Genomic DNA, 11,897 nt, shown 5'->3' on the forward strand with positions numbered 1-11,897 from the left:
GCTAAAACATCATTTATGAGCAAATAGTTGTTGTTTGAGCATCAAGGTTTGGACTTTACGTGAATATCATGCATGGGGAGGCCAGATCTATGATTGTATGGAACAGATCTGACCTCAGAAGTGAGTTTGAGTTTATGCATGGCATGGACTCACCGAGTCTGAAGAGCAGACTCGGCGAGTAGCATGAAGTTTGCCCATAACCACTCCACGAGTAGTTTTGCGAGTTGAGGGGTCGACTCAGTGTGTTAGGGAGAGTCTAGGGGGGGGGGGGGCTGAGTCAAGTCTGAACTTGCCGAGTTGTTCTTGAGACTCGGCGAGTTGAGTCGTGGTGGCCCTGCAATTCATGCCAGGTGGAACTCGTCGAGTTAGGGAAGTACTCGACGTGTCAAGAGAGGATGCAAGGGAGACAGTGGACACGTATAGACTCGCCGAGTCGCGCTAGTGCACTCGCCGAGTCTGGTCAAAGTTGACCGTTGACCTTGTTGACCTTTAGGGTTGAGTCCAGTTGTATTTATGGGTGTATTACTTTGTGTGATTAGGCGGAGGTTAGATCACATTTATTCCGACACAGATATTTACCGAGATACCCAAGGTGAGTCTTCTCACTATACTTTACCTAGTGTGGTAATAGAGTTAAGAGACGGAGTATTATAGAGTTATATGCCAGTGTGATTGCATGTTATTATGTATTGTGATTTGTTGTGATATGTGACATGCATGATTCAGAGTTACAGAGTTGGGACTTTCGGGTCCCTAGAGTTAGGGCCAGAGGGCCCACAGAGAGTTGGGGCTGGAGGGCCCCAACTGAGACACATTGACCAGAGGGTCAACAGAGTTAGAACCTCGAGTGGATATTATGTGATTAGTGTGGTATTTTGGGGAAACTCACTAAGCTTATGCTTACAGTGTTCAGTGTTATGTGTTTCCGATACCAGTGATGACCGCGGGAAGGCGCCGGCTTGATTCGTACACACATATGGGATTGGATGTATTTTGATCTTGGGAGACATTTTGATTTGAAAACTTGATGTTATGACATTTTGTGAATGAATGGTTTAATTAAAAATGTGTTTATTCAAAGTGAAAAATTGTTTTAATTTTTACGATGTTACAAGTTGGTATTAGAGCCTAGGTTTGAGGGATTCGGGTGCACCTTCGGGCATATCTGAACTCAAACCGAGGATTTGAGAAAAATTTTGATAATAAAACAAGTTTTCAAAAGAAGAACTTGCGAGATAAACAGAGCAGAGTCGTGTGTACGAACAGCCAGCGCCCGAATGGTGATTTCCCAAAATACCATCATTATAAGTGTTATAATATGTATGATGTGATATGTTATCTAATGAGCTATGATATGCATGCTAGAGTAGACTAGGTATTCTTATTAGGACTAGAGTGGCCTGATATGTGATGCCTGAGTCTAGGAGTCTTGCTGCTATGAATATTTCAGAGTGGTTAGGTAGCATCGAGGAGATGTTGAGAGATCTGTAGCAAGTATCATATGATTAGAGAGAGAGAGTAGAGTGCTTGGGACTTGGGGATCTGGGAGGAGGACGTGGGGTGGATGTTGATGCGGTGTGTATGGTAGTATTAGGCCCGTACCACTGAAGACACTAGGTCAGTGCACAGTCCAAGTAAGAATCTTTGGAGTACCAAGGAACAAGTAGGATGGAGTAATCGAGTGTAAGTATACTCGAGCGAGTCCCTGATATTATTCTTGTATGTATTTCAGAGAGAGAGAGATCATGGTTGAGACTCGCCACACGCCAGGGACCAGTGATACGAGGGATGAGGAGATCCATAGGATCATCCAGGAGGAGGTGGCTGCGGCCATCAGGGCAGAGATACCAGAGATGTTCGGGTCTATCAAGACCACGTTGATAGAGACATTCGATGAGAAGTACGCAGCTCTGTCCGAGGCTGCTGTCGTTGCAGCCACTGCAGCTATAGCTGCGACGAGGCCGCAGGGTGGTGATGCGTTGCTGTTCTGAGAGTTCAGCAACACAAAACCAACGGAGTTTGACGGGACCCAGGATGCGATTGCGGCAATGAGATGGATTTCAGACATAGAGGGGTGTTTCTTTACTTGCTCATCTCCTAAGCATTTGAGAGTCCGGTTCGCGCTGAACCAGCTTCGCTTGGGAGCGAAGGACTGGTGGAAGTTTGTGACGACGCACTATACACCTGCTGAGCTTGCAGCAGTGACCTGGGAGAGGTTCACTACTATGTTCTGAGATGAGTACGTTCCCTAGGTGGAGAGGGAGCGTTTGGCCCAGGAGTTTCAGACCCTCAAGCAGGGTATTGAGTCTGTTACGGTGATTACGAGGATGTTTCATGAGCAGGCGATGTTCTGCCCAGAGCACGTGTCCTCCGAGCAGGCACGTATGAGTCGATATTTGAGCATTCTGAAGAGGATATACGAGAGTTCGTGGCGAACTCGATGTACTGGACGTTTGCCGAGCTTCAGGAAAATGCCCGGAAGAGGGAGATAGAGAGCTGGAGACTCAAGCTAGGGAGGAGGCTGAGTCTCAGGGGATGGATCGGTGACCGGTGCAGTCTCAGCTGGTAGCCAAGCGGGCCAAGCCTGCCGATTCGAGATGACGGAGCCAGAGGGGCCGCACTTGTGGCAAGTGCGGCAAGAGCCACGACGGTGTGTGCAGAGCAGGGTCTTGCTACAAATGTGGCGAGGAGGGGCATATGGCCAAGGACTACCCCAAGGGGTTTGCAGTATGTTTTCACTACAACCAGACCAGACACTGGAAGGCAGAGTGTCCGCAGTTACGGGGATCAGCTCAGGGAGCACCTCAGGGATCTGCCCCTGCCGCCATCAGAGCTACTGAGAGTCGGCCAGTAAAGGCCGAGGCGCCGAGGGCATGAGGGAGAGCCTTTCAGTTGACCACAGAGGAGGTCCGTGCAGTGCCCGATGTCGTGGCTGGTATGTATTCTTTCGTGTATTTATTTTGATGATGAGATAGTATGCTTATATCATGTTATGCGTAGGTACTTTTCTTGTGAATTCTGTACCTGCCTTGGTGTTATTTGACTCGGGTGCGGGTCGGTCTTTTGTATCTCTGGCTTTTAGTCAGCATATCAGTGTTAGTCGTGAGGCATTGAGTCGGCCTCTGAGAGTTTCCATAGCTGACGAGAGAGTGATATATGCTACGGAGGTGATCTGTGGGTGCGTATTTGAGATTTTCGGTGTTGAGTTTCCGATTGATTTGGTTCCTATTGCGATGGGTGATGTCTGTGTCATTGTGGGCATGGACTGGTTGAGCAGATTCGGCGTGGTTATCGACTGTGAGCGACTGCTGGTGACCATACGAGACCCTAGTGGGGGAGTTCTTACGGTGTACGGCGAGGGTACACGTTCTGGGTCAGCTTTTTGTTCGCCCGCTAGGGCGAGGCAGTGTCTACAGCAGGGCTGTAAGGGCTTTGTGGCGTATGTGATGGATACGCGGGTTGATTCAGAGAGACCGAGGTCAGTTGAGGAGGTTCCGATAGTGCGTGAGTTCCCGGATGTATTTCCAGAGGAGTTGCTGGGTGTGCCTCCCGTGAGGCAAGTGGAGTTCAGTATCGGTTTGGTTTCGGGGGTCGCGCCTATTGCCAAGGTGCCCTATCGCCTTGCACCTCCAGAGATGCAATAGTTATCCTCGCAGCTTCAGGAGCTGTTGGGGAAGGGGTTTATTCGGCCGAGCAGCTCGCCGTGGGGAGCACCTATCCTTTTTGTCAAAAAGAAGGATGCTTCACACCAGATGTGCATTGATTACCGGGAGTTGAACAAACTGACGGTTAAGAACTGTTACCCGTTGCCGAGGATCGATGATTTGTTCGATCAGTTGCAGGGAGTGTCTTGGTTCTCCAACATCGATTTGAGATCTGGGTATCATCAGGTAAGGGTGCGAGATAAGGATATCTAGAATACAGCGTTCAGGACTTGTTATGGGCATTATGAGTTTGTGGTGATGCCTTTTGGACTCACCAATGCCCCGGTAGTGTTCATGGATCTCATGAACAGAGTGTGCAGACCGATGTTGGATCGGTCGGTGATCGTGTTCATCGACGATATTTTGGTGTATTCGAGATCTAAAGAGCAGCATGAGGAGCATTTGAGGGAGATCCTCGGAGTTCTGAGATAGGAGAGGCTTTACGCCAAATTCTCCAAGTGTGATTTCTGGTTGCGAGAGGTCCAGTTCCTAGGGCACCTCGTTAACCAGAAGGGGATTTTGGTCGACCCGGCCAAAGTGGAGGCAGTGATGAGTTGGGAGGTGCCGAGGACACTATCTGAGATCAGGAGTTTCTTGGGGTTGGCAGGCTATTATCGGAGATTTATCAGGGATTTCTCCAAGATCGCTGTGCCACTCACCAGATTAACCCGGAAGGGTGTCACTTTTTCATGAGGACCAGAGCAGCATACCACTTTTGAGACGCTTCGCCAGAGGCTATGTGAAGCCCCAGTGTTAGCCCTCCCAGAGGGGATGGAGGACTTTGTGGTGTATTGTGATGCGTTGACCTTGGGATTGGGAGCGGTGCTGATGCAGAGAGGGCATGTGATAGCATACGCATCGAGGCAGCTAAAGCCTCATGAGGCGAGGTATCCCACCCACGATCTAGAGTTGGGGGCAGTGGTGTTCGCCCTCAAGATTTGGCGTCACTATCTATACGGGGTTCGGTGTGCGATATACACGGACCACAAGAGCTTGAAGTATTTTATGGATCAGCCCAACCTAAACATTCGACAGAGAAGATAGTTGGATGTGGTCAAGGATTATGATTGTGAGATCCTGTACCACTCGGGCAAGGCTAATGTTGTAGCCGATGCACTGAGCCGCAGGGCGGAGAGCACCTGTTGCGAGATGTATGTTTGAGATTGACCGTGATAGCTCCAGTGTTGGACGCCATTCGTGGGGAACAGGCTGAGGCTATGCAGCCTGAGATGCAGAAGAAAGAGGGACTTGTTGGGTTGGTTTCGGAATTCATTACCGATGGTCGGGGGCTTATGACATTCCAGGGGCGTATTTGGGTACCGTTTGTGGGAGGGACGCGTACCATTTTGATGGAAGAGGCTCATCGGTCGAAATTCTCGATCCATCCTGGGGCCACTAAGATGTATTTAGACCTGAGAAGAGAGTATTGGTGGCCCTATATGAAGAGGGATGTCGCGTGGTTTGTTGAGAGGTGCTTAACCTGCCGTAGGGTTAAGGCCGAGCACCAGAGATCGCATGGTAAGTTGCACCCGTTGGAGATTCCCGAATGGAAGTGGGAGCAGATTACCATGGATTTTATCACCAAATTGCCAAGGACTTCTAGGGGAGTCGATGCAATTTGGGTGATTGTGGACAGGTTGACGAAGAGCGCCCACTTCCTTGCTATCAGTGAGAGCTCTTCCACAGAGATGTTAGCAGAGATGTACATAAGGGAAGTGGTATCGCGGCATGGAGTTCCGATCTCGATTGTCTCAGACCGAGATGTGCGTTTCACTTCCATATTCTGAAAGAAGTTTCACGAGGAGTTGTGTACTAGGCTACATTTTAATACCGCATATCACCCCCAGACTAACAGACAGAGTGAGCGGATGATGCAAACGTTTGAGGACATGCTCCGGGCATGTGTGATGGATTTCGGGGGGAGTTGGGACACGTATTTGCCCTTGGCAGAGTTTTCCTACAACAACAGCCATCATTCGAGCATTGGTATGCCACCCTTTGAGCTGTTGTATGAGAGGAGGTGTCGGACCCCCATTTGCTGGGGAGAGGTCGGGCAGCGTGTTATGATTAGTACTGAGATCGTACTTCAGACGATAGAGTAGATCCAGCAGGTCAGACAGAGGTTGTTGACCGCTCAGAGTCGTCAGAAGAGTTATGCGGACAGACACCGGTCCGAGCTTGAGTTTCGGGTCGGCGACTTTGTGCTCCTGAAGGTCTCTCCTTGGAAAGGAGTGATTCGATTCAGGAAGAGGGGAAAGTTGGGTCCCCGATATATTGGTCCATTCAGGGTGGTCGTGAGGGTAGGTAGGGTAGCCTACCGTTTGGAGTTGCCAGCAGAGTTGGGTCAGATTCACGACACTTTCCACGTGTCGCAATTGCGGAAGTGTATAGCCGATGAGTCGGCAGTGGTACCATTAGAGGATATTCAGGTGGATGCGAGCCTAAATTATGCTGAGAGACCGGTGACCATCAGAGATCGAAAAATCAAGGTTTTCAGGAACAAGGAGGTACCTTTGGTTTTGGTTCAGTGGCAACATCGGATGGGGTCCGAGATGACTTAGGAGCCGGAGAGTGAGATGCGTGAGCAGCATCCAGAGTTATTTGCAGAGCGAGACTTCGAGGGCGAAGTTTAGTTCTAGTGGGGGAGAATTGTAACATCCCGGATTCCCAGGTATTATTTATTCTTGTATTTTGGTGATTTGTGAGGAGACTCGGCGAGTTAGAGTCCAAACTTGCCGAGTAGGATCGTGGTTTTGGGCGCAGGTTCTCATCTGGACTCGGCGAGTCCATGCTGGTTAATGAAACCCTAATTTCCAGGGTTTGGGACCTATTTAAAGGGTCTTATGGCCATCATTTGCGGCCACCTACCCCTAGAGAGAGAAACCCTAAAGAGATTTGAGTGTTTGGGAGAGAGACGAGGCCATTGTTGACCTTTGAAGCTTTGTTTGGCAAGGCAAAGGAGATTCTAGCTAAGAGAAGGCAAGGGAGGTAGACATCCTTCGATTTTGGAACTCAAAGCATCATCTTGGAGGTATATTTTGGCTCCCTTTCCTGTTGTTATGATGAACATGGGGGTTTAGGGTTTCTTGACCCCTTTGTTGTTTAGATTTGATGTCCATTTCGTCCCTATTTGTGATAAGGCTTGAGATAAGATCCATGGAGGTCCAGAGAAGCTTTATTCCTTAAGATTTATGAGGGATCATGAGAGTATTGGCCTAGAGTTATGAGATATGGGGCTAAAACATCATTTATGAGCAAATAGTTGTTGTTTGAGCACCAAGGTTTGGACTTTACGTGATTATCATGCCTGGGGAGGCCAGATCTATGATTGTATGGAACAGATCTGACCTCAGAAGTGATTTTGAGTTTATGCATGGCATGGACTCGCCGAGTCTGAAGAACAGACTCGACGAGTAGCATGAAGTTTGCCCGTAACCACTCAGCGAGTAGTCTTGCCGAGTTGAGGGGTCGACTCAGTGAGTCAGGGAGAGTCAAGGGGGGGGGGCTGAGTCAAGCCTGACGCCGAGTTGTTCTTGAGACTCGGCGAGTTGAGTCGTGGTGGCCCCGCAATTCATGCCAGGTGGATCTCGTCGAGTTAGGGAAGTACTCGACGTGTCAAGAGAGGATCCAAGGGAAACAGTGGACACGTATAGACTCGCCTAGTCGCCCTAGTGCACTCGCCGACTCCGGTCAAAGTTGACCGTTGACCTTGTTGACCTTTAGGGTTGAGTCCATTTGTATTTATGGGTGTATTACATTGTGTGATTAGGCGGAGGCTAGATCACATTTATTCCGAGACAGATATTTACCGAGATACCCGAGGTGAGTCTTCTCACTATACTTTACCTAGTGTGGTAATACAGTTCAGAGACAGAGTATTATAGAGTTATATGCCAGTGTGATTGCATGTTATTATGTATTGTGATTTGTTGTGATATGTGACATGCATGATTCAGAGTTACAGAGTTGGGACTTTCGGGTCCCTAGAGTTAGGGCCAGAGGGCCCACAGAGAGTTGGAGCTGGAGGGCCCCAACTGGGACACATTGACCAGAGGGTCAACAGAGTTACAGCCTCGAGTGGCTACTATGTGATTAGTGTGGTATTTTGGGGAAACTCACTAAGCTTATGCTTACAGTGTTTAGTGTTATGTGTTTCAGGTACCAGTGATGACCGCGGGAAGGCGCCGACTTGATTCGTACACACATATGGGATTGGATGTATTTTGATCTTGGGAGACATTTTGATTTGAAAACTTGATGTTATGACATTTTTTGAATGAATGGTTTAATTAAAAATGTGTTTATTCAAAGTGAAAAATTGTTTTAATTTTTACGGTGTTACATAATTAAGTTCGAATGAGACTTAGGCCTAATTTTTGCTACTATGTCGAGTGGATGATGTATCTATTGCAATGCACAAAAATGCTTGAGTCAAGGAATGACTCGAATTTAGATAGTCACTACAGTTAAAGTAGTTGTAGAATTCACATATCAACGAGAAATCTACATACACTATCCTTTGATTCTACTTGTTTCCAAGTTTCTAGTAGGTCATAACTTAGCTTCTAGTTTCTAAGTCTAGAACGTGGTGTGCCTACCTGTGCAACTGAGTTTATTCAAATCTATAACCGAATCGAATTTTGATGGTTGTCACATAATTACAGCCAAATCATAACATTTTAAATGGGTCGGGTAAAAGTGTTGAAAATTTGTTGATCCGTTTGATAAGGGTATATGTTTAATTATTCAAAACTCTGCGGGTTACGGGTCAGGTTTAGATCAACATTTGAAAATTGCTTAATGGGGTTGGATCAAGTATAGTCCGCTCCAAAGCTGCTACATTGCCAAGTCTAACCGTATCCCAAACCCATTGAAAAAACACCATATTATCGTCTAAACCTTCCAAATCAACCTTAGAAACCTCAAGAAGCTCCAACATTGGTTAAACCCAAAATCTTATGTCAAAAATGTGGTATCAGAAACCACTATACAAAAGATTGTTTGTCTGAAATTCATTAGAAACCGAAGGTGAAAGACTCTACTTACTATGCTTGTCGTTCATAATAGATAACAGAGAGCGAGAAAGCATTTATTACCACAGTTTCTCAGAATGTGGATGGATATTGGTCATCTGAAGATGAGGGTGATAGAAAACCTAGGAAAACATGTGTTTCATGGCTAGGAAAAGTGTTGAACGTGATGAAGGTGACTGGTCATCTGGTTCACAAAATGAAGATGAGGATGTTGAGCCCAACTATTGCTACATGTAAACTAAAAACCCACCAAGAAGAAGCATCATCCAATAGGTAAAATCTATTATTACTGAAAATACTTTTGATTTATCTGTTTGTGAAACTTATCTAACTCAAATCGAATTAGTTATGACAATTATCCAAAAATCCCATGAGTTTGCCATAGATGTGAGTGAGAAGTTGGATAGTGAACTAACCAGACGTAGATTTCATTTTGAATATCGTAAGCTTAAGATAGAGTCCTTAGAAAGACAACTTGTAATAGCTAAGGGTGAATGTATTGTTTTAAATGAAAAATATGCTATTTCAATTAGTGAAAGAAATATTTTGGTTAATGATAATATGTGTCGTAATGCTAAGATTGATAGTATGCATAATTCCATTGATATGATTGAAACGAATGAAATGATGATTCATAATTTTCGTCATCCATGGTCCAAAGCACCTGGTCTTGGAAGTGAGTTTCTAAAACCAATTGCAAATCCCTTGAAGGAACTTCAAAATCTGACTTTTATGGGTGACATTTTGAACCACACTTATTCAGATACTCCTGTCTTTCCATTGGTGTCCCTCCAAGAGCCTACATGAGGATATCAATCCTTGATTCCTGAGTTCAACCCAATCACTGCCACATGTCCTAATTCAACAAAAACTTCCGCCTCTGATATCCATGGACATCAATCCATCTCAGAATGTTCCATGTAGCATAGGAGGCACTAGAGTTTATTTTCCGAACTCCGACCCTCCAAACAATTGTGTTATCAAGGAAATTATTCCTGAGATATCCTGACATGATCCTGAAAGACCAACTGAAAATGATAATTCATTTTGGGCCTCTCTAGATAGTGATATGAATGAAGAAATTAGGTGTGATGACAACTCCTCGTTTGATTCCTCCGTTCTAAACTCTAAAGTTGTTTCAAACTCTACCTTAGTTCCGATTAAGCCATGTTTCAACAATCCATCTATCAGACAATCTTTTAAGTCAAAGTCTGACTCTAAGAAGGAACCCTGGTTGAACAATAGGGATATTTTTTGTCCAAAGGTAGAGGGGAGAAAAGCCTTAGAGAAAGAAACTAGTTCTACACAATGCTCTAGGTTCCTTGAAAATTCTAAAAAGTATCTCAGAAAGTTATCAGTCCGGCAACTAAGAATCACAATACTTTTGCTTCTATTAAGATTCACAAACGACCATCCATTCCTGTTAGCTTAGATAATCATGACACCTTGGCTAAAAATAAAGTAAAACTTTTTAATGTTGAGACCTCACCAATGAAATGTAACTCTCCTTGAAAAGTATCCTCTCCAGTACGCATTGCTACCTCGGAAGGTAAAATTTTCAAACAAAAACTTATTTCGAAATCAAATGTGCGTAATAGCACAATGAGTAAGGGAAATGATATTTAGAACTCCAATAGAAGAAATTCTTCAAAAGGTTTAATTCAGAAATATGAATGGATAGTTAAAGGGAAAGTCACTCCAAAAGAATCGTAGAAAATTATTGTTTCGAAGAATTTTGTGTCTGAGTCACCATAAATGGAGTATGATTTTCGGATTAATGACAGGACTTTGACATTATGTATTTTCCCAAAAGAATCTCAGAAAGAGAAATTTGGGATTCCAGTTGTTCAGAAATCCAAAACCAAGTCCAAATCCCGTGCTAAAGTCCCTCGTTCTAACTCGGAGCTTCAAAACTCCAGAACTCACTGATTTCATAGGATTTTTTTTGCTTTGGAACAAGATACAATATGGTATATTGATAGTTCTTGTTCCTGTTGGGTTATGAGCATTCTAACACTTCTATGGTGTACATGCAACTCTATAAACCTTGGATCTATTTTTTTCTATTATACATGCAAATAAGAACTTTCCAAGGCATTAATACTAACTAGCATAATATGAGGCAACTATACTACAAAGACTAGTTAGATGACAAACCTTTTTGGTGTAGCTTGATGTCTTCAAGCTTTAAGAGCTTAGCCCCAATAGTGTGGAAGCCTCAAGTGGAATCACAAATCACCAAAACACCTTGGAAGACATTAAGAATAAGAATACTTAGGTTTTCTCTAGTTAAATCTCCTATCCCTCTTAGTGTACTCACACTAGTGCCAATTTCACCAAACAAGGACATCTTTATATAGTGTGGAGACTAGGGTTAAACCCATGACCTTTCATTTCATATGATCCATGGGTTAAACACTCCATGGACAATCCATGAAATCTTAGCCCAACCTAAATGAACTTGGCCCATCACACACATATACCTAAGAGTCCATATTTAATTAGTTCATTTTGATCACTTAATTAATTCTTGATCAATACTAATAAAATAATATGATTCCATATTAATATATTAGAACTTATAATATATTAATATAAATCATAAATATACTATTCTCAAAAGACTATCCATATAAATTATGCCAGTGAAGTGCAACCCAAATGGACCATGCCGGGTCGGGTCAAGTACATACCAAATATAGTTATGGACTTAGACATTAATTTAACAGTCTCCCACTTGGATAAGTCTAAAACTATTACTGAGTATGACTTCAAAACCTAACTGGCAATTGTAGCTCTTAAAGCCGTTGTCGAACTCTGACCTTTGTCAATGACTTGTCCATTAGATAAGGGATCATATATTCCACCATTCTTCATATCATATGGACTGAGACATGGATTATAAATCATTCTCTCTGTCCATTTGTTGTTTCTCGGTTTCCGATTTATGACGACTGACTGATTGAACAAATCAAATCAGTCCTGGCTTGGCCAAGCACTCACATGTGTCATCACTAATTCATCAAGGGGCCCACAAATATCGCTTTTATCCCGAAGGTAAAAGGAATGGATAAACTTTGAATCATATGGCTTGTTCTACTACTTGTTAAATCATACACAAAGGCACGTTTTATAACATCGAGTTACCAAATGCAGTTTC

Source organism: Lactuca serriola, chromosome 3, assembly GCF_051521515.1.
Source record: "Lactuca serriola cultivar US96UC23 chromosome 3, Lser_US96UC23_V15, whole genome shotgun sequence".
Taxonomy (NCBI): domain Eukaryota; kingdom Viridiplantae; phylum Streptophyta; class Magnoliopsida; order Asterales; family Asteraceae; genus Lactuca; species Lactuca serriola.